Here is a 21,380-nt window from a genome sequence, read left to right on the forward strand (position 1 = left end):
AGGAATATCAAAGGACACCACCTGGGAAAAAAAGACAGGACTAGAACAACTTCAGGAACCCACCAAATCACCACTTACTACAAACACGTGTGACTCATGGACAGAGAGGAGCCTAGGGAGAGATTAAGTGGCTGGTAACTGGCAGTTTACCAGTGAGACACCACCTCCAGTCTGTTTCACCAACAAAAAGATGGGGAGAGGACTCCCCCAAGACTCACCAAATGCAAATGTGAGTCTCCATTGCTATTGCCCTCTGAATCTGGAGCAACTGCAAGGAGGCCCTGAGCTGACACCAGGGGACAGAGAACTAACCAGGAAACTCAGGAGAAGATCTATACCTCTTGGCCTAGCAGTAGGGCAGTGAGAGTCTCTTTACATAACCACTGGATTATCTCTGCCACATCCTGCTTTATCTCTTGGTCAGGACTCAGTGATTAAGCTAAGGAGCCTACTTATACTTTAAAATCCTTAAGGCTCCCATAGCCTATAGGAAAGAAAAAGAAAAAAAGAGGCTTTTAAGCCACTGAGCTCCAACTCAGGGATTAAAATAATATTGAAACAACTGTCAATTTCTACAACTGTGAACCCTTCAATTACCTTACTTAGACACAAGTCAATCCAGGCAAGAGTGATGAGTAATTTGAAAAGTCCTGAGAGAGGGACCTCATAACACACAATATAAAATGGTTAAACCAACAAGAAGAAATATTGGCGAAATGAACTAGGACAAGAGTCCAGCTAAAAGCCCCCCAAAGGGTGAAGCACAAAATAATGAGGTCCACATCCAAACACTAGCTAAGGAAATAATCACAGAAGTGAGTAAAGAGTTTGAAAGAATTGTCATCAGAAATGCAGACACAAAAAAATGAGACTATGGAAGAAAACACTAATTATCTCAAGATTATTAGAGAGCTGAAAGCTGAAATAGCTGAGGTAAGAACACAACTATCTCAACAAGCTAAAACAGTATCAGAACAGGGTAACAAAATAGATGAACTCCAGAAAACAGTAGAGGGGAGAGAGAATAGAATAAAAGAGGTTGAAGACAGAATTAGCAAGATCGAGGATGAATTAGAGACAACTAAAAAAGGAGTAAGAGATCGCAAAAAGAGATTAAGAGAAAAAATGGGTTGAAACATGCAGACGAATGAAACCGAACCACTATATTGCACCAAATACAAAAGTAAATTCCAAGTGGATCAAGGACTTGGATGTTAGGCCAAAAACTATCAGATACTTAGAGGAAACTATTGGCAGAACTCTATTCCGCATTAAGTTTAAGGACAACTTCAATAAAACGAATCCAATTACAAAGAAGACAAAGGCATGTATAAACCTATGGGACTACATCAAATTAAAAGCTTCTGCACAGCAAAAGAAACCACTACCCAAACCAAGAGACCCCTCACAGAATGGGAGAATATCTTTACATGCTATACATCAGACAAGAGGCTAATAATCAAAATATATAAAGAGCTTGCCAAACTCAACTACAAGAAAACTAATGACCCATCCAAAAATGGAGAGAGGACATAAACAGAATATTCACCACAGAAAAGATCCAAAAGGCCGAAAAACACATGAAAAAAATGCTCCAAGTCTTTGACTGTAAGAGAAATGCAAATCAAGACAACAATGAGATACCACTTCACTCCTGTGAGAATGTCATACATCAGAAAAGGTAACAGCAGCAAATGCTGAAGAGGTTGTGGGGTCAAAGGAACCCTCCTGCACTGCTGGTGGGAATGTCAATTGGTCCAACTTCTGTGGAGAACAGTCTGGAGAACTCTCAGAAGGCTAGAAATGGACCTACCCTATGATCCTGCAATTCCTCTCCTGGGGATAGATCCTAAGGAACCCAACACACCCATCCAAAAAGATCTGTGTACACATGTGTTCTTAGCAGTATAATTTGTAATAGCCAAAACCTGGAAACAACTTAGGTGTCCAACAACAGATGAGTGGCTGAGCAAGTTGTGGTATATATACACAATGGAATACTACTCAGCTATAAAAAATGGTGATTTCACCGTTTTCAGCTGATCTTGGATGGACCTTGAAAAATTCATGTTAAGTGAAATAAGTCAAAAACAGAAGGATGAATTTGGGATGATCTCACTCTCAGGCAGAAGTTGAAAAACAAAATCAGAAGAGAAAACACTAGTAGAACCTCAACTTGAATTGGCATGTTGCACCAAAGTAAAAGACTCTGAGGTGTGTGTGTGTGTGGGGGGGGGGGGGGGAGAATACAGATCCAATAAGGATGAGAGGACCTAGTGGGGGTTGTATTGTTATGTGGAAAACTGGGAAATGTTATGCATGTACAAACTATTGTATTTACTATCAAATGTAAAACATTAATTTCCCAATAAAGAAATTTTAAAAAGGTTAAATTTTAATACAAAATCTATTTTATTTTTATGTTTCCTGCAAAATTAATTTCTAACATGAAAATAAAAGAAAAAGGAAAAGTGATTAGAAGAGCCATTATCAGAAATGTGTCAACAGCTATATGGTAAACCAGCACACCTCCCCAAAAAATGATATTTTAAAGTTTAAAAAGAAAAATAGGAAATAGGGGTCAAGATGGTAGCACACCTGACATAGTATACACTTTACTATGCATGAAGACCTGGGTTCAAATTCTCTGTCCCCATCTACAGGAGGAAGCTTCCTTCAAGAGCAGTGAACACTACTGCAGGTATCTCTCCTTCTGCCTGTCTGTCTTTCTATTTAAATTTTAAAAAGAAAAATTAGCTGCTGGTAACAGTGGAATCATGTGGCCACTGAGTCCCAGCAATAACCCCTGTAACAAAAAGAGAGGGCCAGAGGGCCAGAAGGCAAGAAGGCCAGTGGATGGGGGGGTGGGGGGGGGAAGAGTGTAGAAAAGGAATCACTTCCATCACACTATAAAGATGCTCATAAAAAAAAAAAAAAGATGCTCATGCTCAAAAGAACAGAAATTCCAAATAAAGGGAGTCGAGTGGTAGTGCAGCAGGTTAAGCGCAGGTGGTGCAAGGATCTGTGTAAGGATCCTGGTTTGAGCCCCCAGCTCCCCACCTGCAGGGGAGTCACTTCACAAGAGTTGAAGCAGGTCTGCAGGTGTCTATCTTTCTCTCCCCCGTCTTCCCCTCCCCTCTCCATTTCCTTCTGTCCTATCCAACAATGACGACATCAATAACAACAATAATAGGGCAACAAAAGGGAATAAATAAATATTTTTAAAAAGAAGTTAAAAAAAAGAAATTCCAAATAAAGGGAATTTAAAATGATCTGTTCTTTAGAGTTACTTTATGAGGAAGATAGATATAGTCAATAATCTTAACTATCTTTAATGGCTGTCCTAGATATATAAAATTAGGCTTGGGTCCTACTCTTCATTGAGATATTATTAAAGACATCAAAAAAATGTTAAAGAATTTAGTTGTTGGTTTTTTTTTAAAGATTCACTCACAACTCTATTTCAAAACCAGCAACTGATATCTTTTAAAACAGTAGTTAACAAAAAAAGTATAAATAAGAAAAAAATATTTGGAAGAAAGCATAGATGGGGGGGAACACACAAATACATGAAAGTTTACTAAGGAATAGCATTTTCCTACAGAATTGATGTCTTTTTCTTGTGTGACTTCTAACTTTAAAGTCTTTATTCCTAGACTGTGGGATGGAGATCAGAGAAAAGAGAAGTCCCATTCACTAACAGAATATATAATTTTCACACAATTACCTTGGGTTATAGTGAGTAACATCAATTTTAGGCATTAGATGAACATAAGTGTGGGGGCTTTGGAGATAATATAATAGTTATGTATTTTGTCTACACTATAAAGATGGTCACATTCTTGCTCAAATAAAAGGAATGTAGAAAGAGATTACAGGTCACTCTGCTGCCTAAGACTCTCAGGTCCCCAGTTCAAATCCAGCACCACCCTAAGCCAGAGCTGAGCAGTGCTCTGGTAAATAAATTAAAATAAGTTAAATTAAAATCTACTTGGTGTTTTATCTATGTATAAGGTACTCATGTCACTTTTATTTTCAATAATAGAAAAAAAACTTTTAAAGAAAGACTAGGGAAAAAAAGGAAAACTTTCTACTCGAAAAGATTTCATACATATAGTTAATGTCCTATTTTTAATACCTCCTACATGCCTATCATTATGAAATTATATATATATATATATATATATATGCACAGTCATTAACTTGCAGATGTTCGAATATAAATTGCATATATCTATTTAGATTTTCTTTTACAAAGATTAACAGCATACTAATTATAATTTAGAAAGAGAATAGGCTCTAAAGTCCTTTTTAACCTATTAGTGCTGCAAAACAAAAAAGACCAATAAAGGAGCTCAGAGACCATTCGGTCATGTACTCTTTTTGAAGATGAGCAGTAGCTTTGACCTAGCACGTTATGATTGGGCCCTCCTCAATCGCTATCGAACAGGCCATGGCCGGTGCGCCACTATGTTCCATCGCTGGGGAGCCAGAGACGACCTGAACTGCCCCTGCGGCTACAGACAGACTATGACCCACATAGTCAACGACTGCCACCTCTCCAGATTCAAAGGAGGTCTCGAAACTTTACATCAGGCCCAACCTGACACTGTTGACTGGCTACGGAAGAAGGGCAAACGCTAGAAGAAGAATGATTTTGCTTTATAATTTATATAGCAAACCTATTATTACAAATTCTATGTGTAACTGATGTTATTGCACAGTTTAAAATAAACTGAACAGATGATAGAATTTCTTGAAGATAAAATTGGAAATACAAAAATCAGGAAAAATTAATTTTCATTACTGTCAGCAAGTGTGCATTGTATACACTAACCCCAGAAAATTAATTTTTAAAGAAATTTTACAGACATTTGAACTATACAAAAGAGCTCAACACAATTACAAGCAGGACAATTTAAAATTCTCTTGAAAACTAAACTTAAAACTTTGATTAAATATACACAGAAAATACAATTTATAGACCTGGTCTTTAAAATTCTGTTAAAATTCCACTACTAAAAAAAACTACTAAAAGTTTGAGTTTATTTATTTATTTATTTACTATCTTACTGGACAGACTGAAGAGACCCCAGCTTCTGAGAAACTGAGAGGGGTCTCTGAGAAATCGAGAAAAATTAAGAAGGGGAAGGGAGAGAGAAAGGAACACACCTGCAGACCTGCTTCATTGCTCCCGAAGGTAGGGAGCGAGGGCTGGAACTCCAGTCCTTGCATCCAGCCCCCAAGTTTGAGATTATTCTGAACTTTATATAGCAATAAGCATAGATTCATGACTCATCTATCCAGTTGATTTTCATACCTGAAAAACTTACTAGGAATGAATATTACAAACCATTTCATAATTTGAATTGTGATCTGGTTTCTGCTTTTTTCTACAACAGGGATTAGTCTCATTTTCAACCTTCCCATTTGCCTAGTGAATCACAGCTTGTTACATTTTTTTTGTACTAAATAAAGTTCAGTGGACTACGAATTAAGCATTATAAACTTGTTCTTATTGTTAGACACCTACTGCAAGTATCCTCTTATTATTTTTCTTTCTATTTTTATTAGATAGAACATATAAAAATTGAGATGGAGAGAGACAGAGAGGGAGAGAGTAAGAGAGACACCTGCAAACCTGCTTCACAACTTATGAAAAGTCCCCCCTGCAAGCAAGGAGCAGGGGCACAAAACCAGTATTTCTTTGTAAACAATCTCCTAACTTCACCAATCACCTACTAAAGAAAGCTTTCCCAAAAAGGATATAAAGGATATAAGTGCCCCCCTGCAAGCAAGGAGCAGGGGCACAAACCCAGGTCCTTGCACATGGTAAAATGTGTGCATAATTGGGTATGCCACCACCCAGCCCCCGCACTTACTTATATTATATGTGTATACCTTAATACACACACACACACACACACACACACACACACACACACACACACATACATATCTTAAAGATATGTACCATGTAAACAACTTACCTCAGGAGAAAACATCCTACCTATTCAAAACTTATCAAAGGACAAGTTTCAGTTTTAGTCCCCCCCCTTTTAAACAGGTGTTAAAAATGAGTGTCAAGGATAAAGCCAAGTAAATCTGACCTAGACGCAGCTTAGCTTTTAACACCTTGTCATAACATCCTTATCTTTAAACATTCAGGAAAAACCAGTATTTCTTTGTAAACAATCTCCTAACTTCACCAATCACCTACTAAAGAAAGCTTTCCCAAAAAGGATATAAATATCTGTCCTGGCAATCTAACATAACAAGAAAATTCTTATTAAAAAAAAAATCATTATACACAAAATTCACTAGAGAAACATACAATTCCACTTAAATAACTAACAAGAAAGGTTACCTAAATAGCATTTTTATAAATAGAATAATATGTAACCATTAAAAGTAATGCTGATCAAAATACTGCTGGCCAAATAATGTATAATTACATGAGAAATAGATTATGTTTTAGAAACTATACAAAGAAAATCTACCTTCTTTTGTTTGTTTGTTTGTTCTTGGTTTTGCCACCAAGTTTATCACTGGGGCTTGATGCATGCATGACTCCACTACCCCTCACAGCCATATTTCTCCCTTTTTTAAATAGAGAGTAAGAGATGGGGGAAAGAGACAGAGAGGAGAGACCTGCAACACCGCTCCACTACCTGTGAAGTGAGGACAGGGTACGTGAACATGGGCACTCAAGCACAGTAATGAATATACTCTAGCAGGTGAGCCACTGGCCTCCCTCCACACAGAATAATATTACAAAGCAGTTTTTTTTTTAATTTTATCATCTTCCCAAATGGTAAACAACGTACAGGTATCATTTTTATCTGTACCACTGAACTTTTCTTCTACTCATACTATAAATATGCTGCTGTTATTTTAACACTTAGCCCTTATGGAACATATGCATCTTGCCTCACTCTTCTGAAATACATACTCTTTATTTATTTATTTATTTTTATTGGGGGATTAATGTTTTACAGTTGACAACAAATACAGTAGTTTGTACATGCAGAACATTTCTCAGTTTTTTCACATAACAATACAATCCCCACTAGGTCCTCTGCCATCACTGAAATACAGACTTTCAACACACTCAAGTCATCTGAAACAGGGGGAAATTTTTAAATAGGAACTAATAGCCTCTATCTTTTAGAAGATGTACCTGGAAAGTGCTCATTAGTAATCTAAATGGCAGTCAAACTGAACGCTATTAAATTATCATACTTTAAAATAATCTGGTTGTCAATTATTATTACACTAAGTAGATACTATTTGGCTTGCAAGATCCTTGGGAATTCTTTTGTCAGGAACCTAGGGAAACGTCACTATTGCTAGAAAGTAGCTCCAAATGGTTTTCATAATCCATCAAAACAGCCTACAGAAAGATACAGCTATTTGGTTATATCTTTTAACCATTCTTCAGGAAAAATCATACGGGTGCACAAAGCCAGAAAGTTATGAAGAAATTTGTTTCCTTCTTTTGTCTTTAATCTTCAACTATACTATTATATAAAGGCTCAGTGTAAAAGTAAGAAAAATTAGGTTCAATAATAAATAAAAATAAAAACTCCTTGGAGCATTTGATTTTTTTTTTCTGTCAACATTTTTCCTAATCTCAAAACCGTATTTCAACACCCTCACTCAGATAAACACAACTACCTGAAGTTTTCCTTGAGATCAGTAAGCATGAATAGACTTGAGGAAATGTTATCTACATTCTCAAACTGTCTTAAGAAGTCAAAAAATTGGGGCCAGGTGGTAGTGTACCTGTTTGAGCACACATGTTTCAAAGTTCAAGGACCCAGGTTCAAGCCCCCAGTCCCTAGCTACAGGAGGAAAGCTTTGCAAGTGGTAAAGTAGTGTTGGAGGTATCTCCACCCCCCACACACATCCTTCTTCCCTCTCAATTTCTGGCTGTTTTTATCCAATAAGTAAATAAAGATAATTTTAAAAATTAAGTCAAAAAATAGGTGACAGGAAATATGTTCAAGGTGATTCCCCATTTTCATTCATCAGGTAGAAAAATTCCCCCACAATGAAAACTGCCCCAATGTTAAACTTGTCTATATGTTAGGGTAGAAGGCGGCATGATAAACTACTGCCTGCTTAGGCATTCTAATTTGTGAAAAGCAGTAGGAAATCTACTCATTCCTGGAGATTATTGGTAAATCTTGTATTAAATCAATCAAGTCTTTCCACAAAGATAAAATAACAATAGTGCATGTGGTTGATGCTTTGTACCTATTAACATTTTCACTGAACTAGGTATTTTGAAAACATGCCGAAACTAGGTGCATCTGTTCTCCATTCTTTAAAAGGAAAACATTCTAGCTAAAGAATTTAGTATAGAGGGAGGAATGAGTGGAGATAGCATAATGGTTACGTAAAGAAACTCATGCCTGAGGCTCTAAAATCACAGGTTCAATCCTCCCCATCTCCATAAACCAGAACTGAGCAAAGCTCTGAGGGAAAAGGGAAAAAAAAAACCAAAAAACTCTTTTTGTTTGTTTTTATCCTATTCAACCTTAAAATGGATCTTATAGACTATAAGGGAGGTGATTAGCAAAATGAGAACAGGACTTAGACAAACTGGGCCCTGTGTTCAACTCTCAGCACAGCATATACTGGAGAGAAACTGGTTGGTCCATCCATTTTTCCACCCCACCCCACACACACACACCTCATAAAGTAGAATCAAAAATATTTTTCACCATAACACTACTCAGCTACAATTTATGGTGGTAGCAGTGGTTGAGCCTGGGACCTCCAAGTCTCAGGCATAAAAGTCTGTTGTATAAACCACTGTGCTGTCTACCTCACCAGAATTTTTTTTAATTTTTTGTATTATCTTTATTTATTTATTTATTTACTGAATAGAGACAGCCAGAAATTGACAGGGAAGGGGGTGATAGAAAGGGAGAGAGATAAGAGAGACACCTGCAATGCTGCTTGATCACTTGCAAAGCTTTCCCCATTCAGGTGGGGCCTGGGGGCTCAAACCTGAGTCCTTGTGCTTTACAGTATGTGCAATCAACCTAGTGTGCCACCACCCAGCTCCAGAATTTTTTTTTTAATATGTATTTGTTAAGAAAGGAAGGAGTAGCAGGGGTAGATAGCATAATGGTTATGCAAAGAGACTCTCATGCAGGAGGCTCCAAAGTCCCAGGTTCAATCCCCTGCACCATCATAAGCCAGAGCTGAGCAGTGCTCTGGTAAAAAAAAAAAAAAAAAGAAAGAAAGAAAGAAAGAAAAAGAAAGGAAGGAAGGAAGGAAGGAAGGAAGGAAGGAAGGAAGGAAGGAAGGAAGGAAGGAGGAAAGTAGTGAGGGAGGGAATCAGAGTACCACTTTGGTACAGTGTATGCTGGGGATTAAACTTGAGAGTTTATGCTTGAGATTCTAATACCTTATTCACTGTGTTTCACTGTGTTCCATTAAAAGATTTATTTATTAAAAGGGGAAGAGGCAGGGAAGTTAAGAGGGAGAAGCGGGGATGAAGATGGGTGGGGCAGAGAAAACCCGAGCATCACTCTGGCATATGTGATCCTGGGAATCAATCTTGGGCTCTCAAGCTTTTAAAATTCAACACTGCATTGCCTCCATGGCTGCCCAATATAAACCTTTAATAAAGATAAAGTAGGTTTTGTCAATCAAATCCATTTTAATTGATCCAAATTGAAATGTTTTTAGTCTTAGCTTTAGAATCCAGATTGTTCAGTTTTCAAAAGCTGTTATTTACCTTTCCAATGAATTTAATATGCACGTTCAAGGAAAATATAGTTTCTATCATGTCCAGTCCCCAGTCTCAATGTAAATAGGCAATTATACACCCTGCAAAGTGTTCTCACATCCCCAAAAATGATTTATTTGAAAAAATCAAATCAAAAGCTGCTAAGAATTTGTGATGTGATTTAACTCACAAAAGCATAATCTATACAACTTTTCAAAGTCAGAACCCCTATGTAACATGGTACAACTGTACTCATCTGTGCTCTGGTAATTTGCAGATTTTTTAAATATTTATTTATTTTCCCTTTTGTTGCCCTTATTTTTTTAATTGTTGTTTTAGTTATTATTGTTGTTGTTATTTATGTTGTTGAATAGGATAGAAAGAAATGGAGAGAGGAGGGGAAGACAGAGAGGGGGAGAGAAAGACACCTGCAGACCTGCTTCACCACCTGAGAAGCTACTCCTGGAGCTCGAACCAGCATCCTTACTCCGGTCCTTGTTCTTTGCACCACGTGCACTTAACCTGCTGTGCTACCGCCCGACTCCCTAGTTTGCAGATTTTATATGGTCTAAAGGTTTTTCTTTAAACTTTTCATTGTGATTTAATATTGATTTACAAAATTATAACAGAGGGATAATTCTACATCTTTCCCACCACCAGAGTTCTGTGTCCCCATTCCCTCCATTGTAAACTGCATTACTTGTCACAAGATCACAGATATGGGTTGACTATTATTTCTTTTTTTTTATTTCTTTTTAATTAATTAATTAATTTTCTGTTCCCCTTGTTTATTGTTGTTGTAGTTATTATTGTTGTTGTTATTGATGTCATCATTGTTAGGACAGAGAGAAATGGAGAGAGGAGGGGAAGACAGAGAGGGGGAGAGAAAGATAGACATCTGCAGACCTGGTTCACCGCCTGTGAAGCGACTCCCCTGCAAGTAGAGAGCTGGGGGCTCGAACCCAATCCTGAAGCCCATCCTTGCGCTTCACCCCATGTGTGTTAAGCCACTGCACTACTGCCCAACTCCTGAATATTATTTCTATAACTATCTATCTGTATTAATATACATTTGCCCATTTTTTCCCCTATGGTCATGTCTTCTCTTCCTTTCTAAGTCATTCATACCAACTATTTCTGAGTATCCTTCCCGTTTTGTTTGTTTTGTTTTTCCCTCTTCTCTATGTCCTGATGGAATTGGAATTCAGAGCCCTTTGGTCATCTTCCCCTAACATTTACGCCTCTAACAGTATGGATCAAAATTCCTTATGGCGTGCAGATGATGGAAAGTCTGGCTTCCGTAATTGTTTCTCTTCTGGACATGGGCATTGGCAAGTCAATCCATACTCCTGGCCTGTCTCTATCTTTCCCTAGTGTGATAGGGCTCTGGGAGAGGTGAGGTTCTGGGACATACTGGTGAGGTCACGTGCCAGTATTGGAGTAACATCTGCAGTTTAGTGGCTAAAAGGTGGTAAGATATAAAGCAGGACAACATGTTTAATGAACAAGAACCAAAAAGTAGAAATAGAGAAGATAGGAATAGGGATTTTTCAGAGTGAAAAGAAAGTAGGAAGTCTATTTTAGGTATGTTCCTAAGGGTCCATAACTGGTAAATTTTGCTTGAGCTTGATAGCTAACATGGATGTGGGCTAAAAATATTGTCTGGGAAGATGGAATCAGAGTTGAGAATAGGGGTAGAAAGATGGGTCAGGGCAAAGAGTAGCTCCCAAACTTGAAGAAAATATACTTAGCAGACTTTTAAACAAGATACCTGTTATAAGAACTTCAACTAAAGCCCACCACAGAAGGACTCTGGGAATGACTTCATCCCTCTACAATCATAGCGTTGGTCCAAACAGAGTCCTTAAGTAAATTAAATCTTTAGGAAAGCAATTTTTTGTTGTTGTTGTTTGTAAAGAAAGAAACATTTCCTGAGTGCCAGAGAATGTTTCCCTGAAAATGTGTTTATGTTACTGTGTTGAAAGGTGTTTATGTTGCTATAAACACCTTCCTTGTAAGAGGGGATGCAGTGCCCCCATTGTTTACATTGTAATCAGCCCTGATTCTGGCAAGACTTACATTATTTCTCATGCCTGGACCAACTCTCACTCTATCCTGATCTAAGTAGGTTACTCCAAAAGATATACATTATTTGGTTAGCATAATCAACCAATCACATGAGAACTGTGAGCTTAGACTCATAGTAAGTACCATGATTACTGATCTTATTATTAGCAAGTTGTGATGGTTTGTGCTGTTCAATTGGTAAAGCAAGAACATTTTTTTAAAAAATAATCTTCCCTGAATAGTTTTAGAGTTCAAAAATAGTTGATCAGAAGTAGAATTTTCTGGAAATGTTTGCACCAAGTTTGGAAGTTGCTACTCTTTAAAGACTGTCATAACGTAACCAAGTATGGCTATGCTGGTGGGATCGGAACTTACCTTTTCTCTTCTCAGTTCCCTGACAAATTTCCCAAGCTAGTGTTGTAGGTCAACAAGCCAATCTAGGTACACCAACAAACTCAAAGACATGGTAGCCTCACAGAAACACAGCTTTCCTAGACACCTCTCCTCCCAACCCCCCACACCCAACCATCCCCATGAGCATTCTCTTATGTTTGAGTTCTCAGACTGACTTCTTAGGAATTCTAATTGATCCTCCAATTTTATCCTCCAATTTGGCAAGGGATAGCCAATAAGACATGACAAAGAAAACTTCACATGTTGAGGCTCAGACCCTAAGTACTAGCAGAATAGGGTCTAAGATGCCTACATTTCCCACAAGATTATTTTCTTTATTGAAATATAGTACACATTAAGACTCATATTTACACATGAATAATTTGATATATTTCCTAAATATTCACCTAGAAAACCATCATCACAGTCAAAATAACAATTATGCCCATCAGTCCTATAGGGGTTTTCTTAAAAGCTTTTCAGGGGCCAAGTGGTAGCACATCTGGTTAAAACACACACTTTACCATGCTCAAGGACCTGGGTTCAAGGCCTCAAACACCCCACACACACACCTGCTGGAGGGAAACTTCATGAGCAGTGAAGCAGTACTGCAGGTTTCTATATCTCTCTCCATCTCCCTCTCCTCTGTCAATTTTTCTCTATTCTATCAAATAAAATAATAATAATAAGGGGGGACTACAAGTAGAGATGGACTAAGGCACTGAGCCCAGCAATAACCCTAGTAGTAATTTAAAAATATTATTTTCCAGTCCTTTCCCGGTCCCACCTCCCATCTCCAAGAAATCGCCATTAATCTTCTTATCACTATGATTATTTTGATATACATATATATGTAATCAAATATATCTACTCTTCTACTGAAGAGTCTTATTTCATTTATTATTTTATTTTATTATAAATTTTCTTTTTAAAAATATTTTTACTTATTTATTATTGGATAGAGATAGAGAGAAATTGAGAGGAGGGAGGGAGGTAGAGAGGAAAAGGAAGACAGACACTTGCAGCCCTACTTCACCACTTGTGAGGCTTTCCCCCTACAGGTGGGGGACTAGGGGCTTGAACCTGGTACCTTGCGCATTGTAATGTGTGCACTTAACCAGGTACACCACCACCACATGTCCCCTTTTATTTTGTCACCAGTATTATCACTGGGGCTCATTGCATAAAAAACTCCACTACTATTGGAGAACATTTTTTTTCAGGTTTTAAAAACTTTTTAAAAATATTTATTTTCCTTTTTGTTGCCCTTTGTTTTTTATTGTTGTTGTAGTTACTGTTGGTGTAACTGATGTCGTCGTTGTTGGATAGGACAGAGAGAAATGGAGAGAGGAGGGGAAGACAGAGAGGGGGAGAGAAAGATAGACACCTGCAAACCTGCCTCACAGCCTGTGATGCGACTCTCCTGCAGGTGGGGAGTCTGGGGCTCGAACTGGAATTCTTATGCCGGTCCCTGCGCTAGGCACCACGTGCGCTTAATCCGCTGCGCTGCCAGGTTTTAAAACTCCCAGGTTTTATTTACATATCAAAAACATTGTGCATTCAAATAATTAAGGTCATTGAACAAAAAATAGCACTTTGATGTAACCATTTTATAGCCTGCAGGCCACCTTAGACCAACTGGATTTTGACTCTAAATTTCACTATCTCTCACCCAGCTTCCTCCTCTACCAATATGTAAGTTCTTTTCCTTCCCTGCCAGCCAATGGGTGGGAGAGGCAGGCTCGGCCATCATTGTCAGTAGTTCTTGAATGTGAAAGGGGCAGCACAGTCATTTAAACTTGATTGAGCCTCTTAGCATCTTACAAAGTTAAACAGCTTTAAAAGAAGTAAAATAAGCAGTCAATGCTTGTGAAATGTACAGTGTGCATATTGGCGACGCCTGCCTCATTACGATTCACCAGCTTGCTTCTCCTGTTCAATTATTTCTTTTGAAGGCAGGGGTTTCTTCTATTGCGTTTCTGTCTTCTTCAATTTTGACTTAACGAATTTCTCAATCTCAGCCATATCGGGTTTGTCAGATATGGTTGCGAAGGAGAGCGGAGCGAGGCAAGAGCAGGCCAGAGAAGTGGATCTGTGCCTGTGCAGCCGCTGGGTGTTGGGGACCATTTTTAAGTGGAGGTTGAGAGACGGGAAGAGATGGAGAGATACCACAGCACCAATTCACTACTCATGAAGTTTCCCCTCTATAGAAGCCTCTACATGGTGACCAGGGGGCTCAAACTCCAGTTCTACCACACACTAGTGTATGTGCTCTACCAGTTGAGCCCCATCCTAATCTCTCAATATATTTTTAAAGATATTCCTGTACCACAAATGAGAAGGGGGAGGTGTCTCACATGTTACAAAAAGATAGACAAACCAGAATGCCACTCAGGTACCAACAGTGTAAGGCACTGATCAGGGGAATCTCAGGCACAAGATTCCCAGCACTCTACCTGTTGAATCATTTCCCCAGCTAGTTATTCAACATACTTTCTTATGATGAGATCCATCAATTTTGCTGTAGCAAAACTGCTGTAGCTGGTGAAATAAATTTTATTATGTGGTTATATCATAATTTGTGTATCCATTTCACATAGTGGTTGCTTCTAGTTTGAGACGATCAGAAGTGAAGATGCTATGAATATTTATGTTAAAGTCTTTGTTTAGGCATATGTTTTCAAGTCTCTCTGGTCAATGCCTATGAGTAGAACAGCCAGGTAAGTACCTGCTTGATGACTTCAGAAATGGAAAAAAAGTTTTCTGAAGTGATTATAACATCAATTGCTCCACATTTCATCAATATTTGGCATGGAGTTCAATCCTCTAGCAGTTGTGATCTATTTCCCCAGCCACTCTTTGACTGCTCTAGAGGCAGTGCAAGGATAGTTGTCTAAAGTCACATTTCTCTAATGGTAGATGGTACAGAACAATATTTCTTTTTTTTTTTTTCATTTCCTCTTACTTTAGGCACTGTATTGATGTCCTAGGAATGAGTAGCAAAGTATCACAAACTGGATTTCCTAAAGCAATACATATATAATCTCTCATGCTAGAAGCCTGAAATCATGGTGATCAGAGTGGGGGTTAAGTATTGGGTTATCAAAAAAGCTGTGACACATTTTTGCATAAAAAAAGAGAGGGAAAAATATGCCATGACTTTTTCAGACAACCTACTACTATAGAAGACACAAAGAAGGGAGTCAGGTGGTAGCGCAGCAGGTTAAGCACACCTGGCGCAAAGCGCAAGGACGGGTATAAGGATCCCAATTCAAGCCCCCAGCTCCCCACCTGCAGGGGGTGTCGCTTCAAAGGCAGTGAAGCAGATCTGCAGGTGTCTATCTTTCTCTCCCCCTCTGTCTTCCCCTCCTCTCTCCATTTCTCTCTGTCCTATCCAACAACAGCAACAATAATAACAACAACAATAAACAACAAGGGCAACAAAAGAGAATAAATAAATATTTGTAAAAAAGAAGACTTTTTGCTTGATTCTTCTAGCTTCTGGTGGTTGTCACAATGGAATATAGCAAAATAATTACAATTCTGCCTTTAACTTCTTCAAGTCTTCTCCATTTTTGTCTCATAGTCTCTGTATCCCCACATTGTCTTTTTTCGGGGGAGGTGGGGAGAAACACCAAGGTTTTCTGTTGGGTTTCTGCATGACTTCATCTCCTCTGGTGCCTATATTTCATCTTTTATTTCCTCTAGATAGAGGGAATTGAGATTGAGAGGCAGTCAGAGAAAAGGAGAGATATCACAGCTCTATTTGGCCACTCGTGAAGTTTTTCCCCCTGCAGTTGTTCCCAAATGATGGTCTGGAGTTCAAACCCTGGTCCATGTGTATAGTGAGTGAACACTCATGCTCAGTGAGTCACCGGCTAAACCCCCTCCATACTGCTCTCATATTAAGACATAGATATTGGACTTGTGATACACACTGCCACACTATGGTATCATTTTGTTGTTGTTGTTGAGGGGATTAATGATATAAAGTAAATACAGTTGTTGACATGTGTAAAATTTCTTAAATTTCTGCAAAAACACTTTCATCCCCATCTTAGGTCTTCCTCCACTGACATGTAGGTACATGTCCTTTTCTTTGGTGCAATATACCAAACCCAGTCTAAGTTCTACTTTGGGTTTCTCCTTTCTGATCTTATTTCTCAACTTCAGTCCATGAGAGAGATCATCCCATATTGATCCTTATCCATCTGGCTTATCTTACTAGCCACCATTCCTGCAAAAGAATCTATTTCCAAATAAGGTTAAATACAAAGGATGAAGTTAGATTTTATTATATCTTGGGGCTGGGGAGTATGAGGTCACAATTTAGTATACGACAAGCACTCAAATTTAATATTAAAAAGGTGCACTGAAGTAAGTTATTCAACATAATTTCTGGTCTCCTTAACAATAGTGTGTTTTTGCCTCATTCACTGTTTCCACAGAGATATGCCTAAAGTCTATTACAGAATTTCTTGCCCAGAGACTTACTTTTCCCAAACACTCAGGTTCCTTCTGATATAATCAATTTAGCATCCTACTTTAGCTAATCCTTCTTTCACAACTACTCAGTAAACGTATGTGAAGAAGAGAAGAAAATTTGTTACATGATTGTCTCTCTTATGATCTTTCCCCTTCCAACCACCCCCAACAAAGGTATGAGGATTTGGGGAATAAAAATTAGTAGAGTGACAACTCTAAATTTGTACTATTTATACAACGCTACATAGACTAAAACAGAAAATGCTTCCATAATGAGATGTGCCCCAATTATCAATTGCTGCATAATATATCTCTTAAAAATTACCTAAAGAAACAATAATTGTCTTACTGTCTTTCATGGTTTCTGTTAGTGACAGACTTGGATCATAGTTTCACATTTAGCTGCAGTCAGGTGGTGGCTGGAGCTGGAGTAGCAGGGGTCCAAAATGTCAGAGAGATACCCATCTCTCTGGGCATCATTTAGCCTGGGTATCATCACTGTATTTAATCTCACAGCATGAAAGCCCTCAGAGAAGTTGGACAGCTTGCTTATTTTCATGGTGGCTGCAGGTTTCACAATCAAGTATTGCATTACAACCAAGAGGAAAAAGCATCCTCACCACCTATGATCTAGCTTTAGAAACACATAGCATCAGATCTGTGATATTCTACTAGCAAAAAGTCACAAAAGTTCACCCAGTTTCAAGTGACGAAACATCAACCCAGGGGCTGGGAAATAGTGCAGAGGTTTATGCAACATACTTTCATGGCTGAGGGGCACCAGAGGTCCCAGATTCAATTCCCGGCACCACTACAAGCAGAACTGAGCAGTGCTCTGCTAAGACAAAGGGAGGGAAAAGGAGGAGGGAAGGAGAGAGAGAATCAACCACACCTCAATAGGAGTGTTTAAATCAAATTGTTAAGATGGATATATGAAGTGAGAAATAATGTTGTACAAATCTTTGAAACATTTTTTTTCCCTGGTAACATATTCTATGTATTCTGGGGCTATAAAAATAGTAGTCTACTCCATTCATATTAAAAGCTGAAGACAAACTATATGTTTATATCCCCAGGGCTGATCTTCCCACCCTGCCGCCCATTCTTGTTTCTGCCAATACTGTTTTCATTCTTGACTAGTACTATTGTTAAGCATACATTACTGACTTACACCCTCCAGGTCTCGTGTGTTATAAAAAGTAGATTCAGAAAAAATTATTTCTAGGTCATACAGGGCAATGATGGTAATCACTTGAGTCTCAGATGAATGATTCATAACTCTCTCCATTTTAATATTTCCTTTTTCTTTTTTTAAATTTTTTAAGTATTTATTTATTTATTTATTCCCTTTTGTTGCCCTAGTTGTTTTCTTGTTGTAGTTATTATTGTTGTCGTCATTGTTGGATAGGACAGAGAGAAATGGAGAGAGGAGGGGAAGACAGAGAGGGGGAGAGAAAGACACCTGCAGACCTGCTTCACTACCTGTGAAGGGACTCACCCCGCAGGTGGGGAACCGGGGGCTCGAACCGGGATCCTTACGCCCGTCCTTGCGCTTTGCGCCACATGCACTTAACCCGCTGCACTACTGCCGGACTCCCCATTTTAATATTTTCTTAAGAATCATGATCTAGAAACCTAGGTTCCACTCTATGTTTCTCTATAACTAATAACTGACTTTTCAGTCTCAAACGATTCATTCATTGATTTGAACTTAGGCTTTTATTGTAACACAACACAGACATGGAGTTTTTCTTAAGCAAATGTGAAAAAAATGTTGAATAATTCAATAACTATGTCCCATAATACCTATTCATTACTTGCAGTGTGAAGAAACTGTGATGTTGGGCACGGGTAGATAGCATAATGGTTATGCAAACAGACTGTCATGCCTTAGGCTTCGAAGTCCCAGATTCAATCCCCTGCACCACCATAAACCAGAGCTGAAAAATGCTCTGGTAAAAATAAAATAAAATAAAATAAAATAAAATAAAATAAAATAAAAATTAAAAATAAAAAAAAAACTGTGATGTTTCCTTCTGCTTCCACAAATCATAATTTAAAAAAAAAAAAAAAAAACTTCACTGAAGTATACCATTTTAGGTACCTTGTTTACTTTAAGATTCCCTCTTTTTCTTTTTTTTTTAATATTTATTTCCTTTTGTTGCCCTTGTTTTATTGTTGTAGTTATTATTGATATTGTTGTTGCATAGGGCAGAGAGAAATGGAGAGAGGAGGGGAAGACAGCGATGGGGAGAGAAAGAGAGACACCTGCAGACCTGCTTCACCACCTGTGAAGTGATTCCTCTGCAAGTGGGGTGCCGGAGGCTCAAACCGGGATCCTTCCACCAGTCCTTGAGCTTTGCGCCACATGAGCTTAACCCACTGCGCTACCACCTGACTCTCCAGATTCCCTCTTTTTCTATAAAATGTAACTACAAAGTATTTTCCATTCAATAAATACTTGATTGGATTCCAGGCCTTTTGCTGTATGCTAGGGTACAATGATGCCCAAGACACAAACTTCTTTCCCGTCCATAGCTAAGTATCTAAGCATGAAGACAAATGTATCAGCAATTATTATACTATTAACCACAAGACAAGCCTTCATTAAGACTTAGAAGATCCAGTTAAGCATGCAGACACACACACACAGAGACACACACAATTAACTATAAGGGAAAGGAGGCACGTACTTGCCAAGAAGAAAATGAAGGGCATAGATTATTGAAGTGAGGGGAAGCAAAAACCCAGGGCACAGAGAATACATGAGTTGATAAAGAACCACAAGTAAATCTGAAGTCCAGTTTCAGGTGCCTGGCTTATTGTGGCCACACTAGAAAAGTCGGCACATGCCAGTTTGTGGTGTTCTCTACACAGCATTTTAAGGAGTTGGATTCTTTTCTATATACTAGAAGCAGCCACGGAATATTTCTAAAGAAGTAAAGAACTTCGAAGACATACATGTTTGCAGAATAGTAATTATCCCAGTGTGGAAAAATAGTTTGAAGGAAGAGAGAGTTTAGAAAGTACTGAATTCAGATAAAAGAGAGCCCAGAAATAAGCAAAGATGGAGTGAACAAAAAAGGTAGACTGATCACTAAATACCTTCAGCCACGGCTGTGAGGGTAACTAGTGGAGAAATCAAAGCATCCTGTCAGAATGAGAGTCTACAGAAGTTTAGTAAGAAGCATGTGTCAAAGTCAAATAGATCAAAGGCTAAGAGAGGAAATAAACCAAGATGACAGTGATTTTAAACTTACTTTTTGCAGGAAGCTTGGTTAATTATAGAACAACATCCATAAATGGCATACTAGCTGACAGAATATATGCTAAATACATAATCACAAACTCTAGAAGTGTGAGTTTTCACTCTGGTGGTCATCTTACTAGTCTTTCAAGTTATTTTTCTCTCCTGTGACAACACTGGAATGTAGAAAACAGAGGGTCTGAAATGTCAGGGAATGAGAAACTTTAAAAACAAGGTCATAAAAAAGAATAACAGAATAAAGATGGAGTCTGTTCAAAGTACACATATACATCAGCAAAAATAACACTCAGGAAAGGATAAGGAATTTGAGGAGGTTAGCCTGTAAGCTCTCAAATAAAAATTTGCCTGTCTGGGGCCGGGTGGTGGTGCACCTGGTTGAGCGCATGTATTACAATGTGCTAAGGACCTGGGTTCGAGCCCCTGGTCCCCACCTGCAGGGGGAAAGCTTTACGAGTGGTGAAGCAGGGCTGCAGGTGACTCTGTCTCTCTCCCTCTCTATCACCCCCCCTCTTGATTTCTGGCTGTCTCTATCCAATAAATAAAGATAATAATAAATAATTTTTTTTAATTTGCCACAATTATCCCTCATTCGTTCTCACTGTGATTGTAGCACTGTTTCTTAAGCTTCACTTGTACTTTTCTCGTTGCAGATGAGGGGGGGTGTCACTCTTGCAACAGCTGTGAGCTTTTTTTTTTTTCCTCCTTTTACTTCTACGGCCTCACTTTGGAAGGCTTGTATTAGTCCCATATATGATGTCAAGTTATCTCCAAGTGTTCACATTAGCTATGAGCATTAGATAATCACCTATGTCTGACCAAACTCAGCCAGTTTTTAGTAGGTTTGTTATGGGCACTGGAATGTCACTTATGGTTCATCTTCACATTCCCCAGGACAACAAGGAAAGCCTGCATTTTCATCTTGTCATCTCCGAAAAATGATGGTTGGTGGTCTAGGAGGTGGCACAGTGGATAATGCATTGGACTCTCAAGCATGAGGTCCTGAGTTCAATACCTGGCAGCACATGTACCAGAGTGATGTCTAGTTCTTTCTCTCTACCTTTTATCTTTATGGATAAATAAAATCTAAAGAAAAAAGAGGAGGAGGAAGAAGAGAAGAAGAAATGGATGTGGTCACAGACCATAGTCAGAGTTCTAAATTTACCTGTCTTCATATGAGAGAGAGGGTGATGAGCTATTTAGAATTACTGCTTAGATTACTGGCTCTCTTTTGAATGGCTCCATCATAAACATGGTTTCCAGAGCCATAGTCATCAAGTAAATACCTTTCTTCCTTTTTTTAACTTTTAAATATTAAACAACCATACAAAGCTAGTCTTCAGTGAAACATGCTGTTGGTATAAGGATACAGATCTCTGGCTTTGAATTGCTTCCAATTATTATGCATTCCAAATCACATGCCAA

General features: G+C 38.4%; 1 protein-coding gene and 1 pseudogene across 3 annotated transcripts in view; both read right to left on the bottom strand.

The window, feature by feature from the left end:
* MLLT3 (MLLT3 super elongation complex subunit) overlaps window positions 1–21,380 on the bottom strand; it is a 334,490-nt gene that overhangs the window by 176,190 nt on the left and 136,920 nt on the right. The gene's annotated exons all lie outside the window — the stretch shown is intronic.
* Window positions 13,852–14,376, bottom strand: LOC103125133 (thymosin beta-4-like; annotated as a pseudogene).

The sequence above is a fragment of the Erinaceus europaeus genome, chromosome 10 (genome assembly GCF_950295315.1).
Source record: "Erinaceus europaeus chromosome 10, mEriEur2.1, whole genome shotgun sequence".
NCBI classification, from domain to species: domain Eukaryota; kingdom Metazoa; phylum Chordata; class Mammalia; order Eulipotyphla; family Erinaceidae; genus Erinaceus; species Erinaceus europaeus.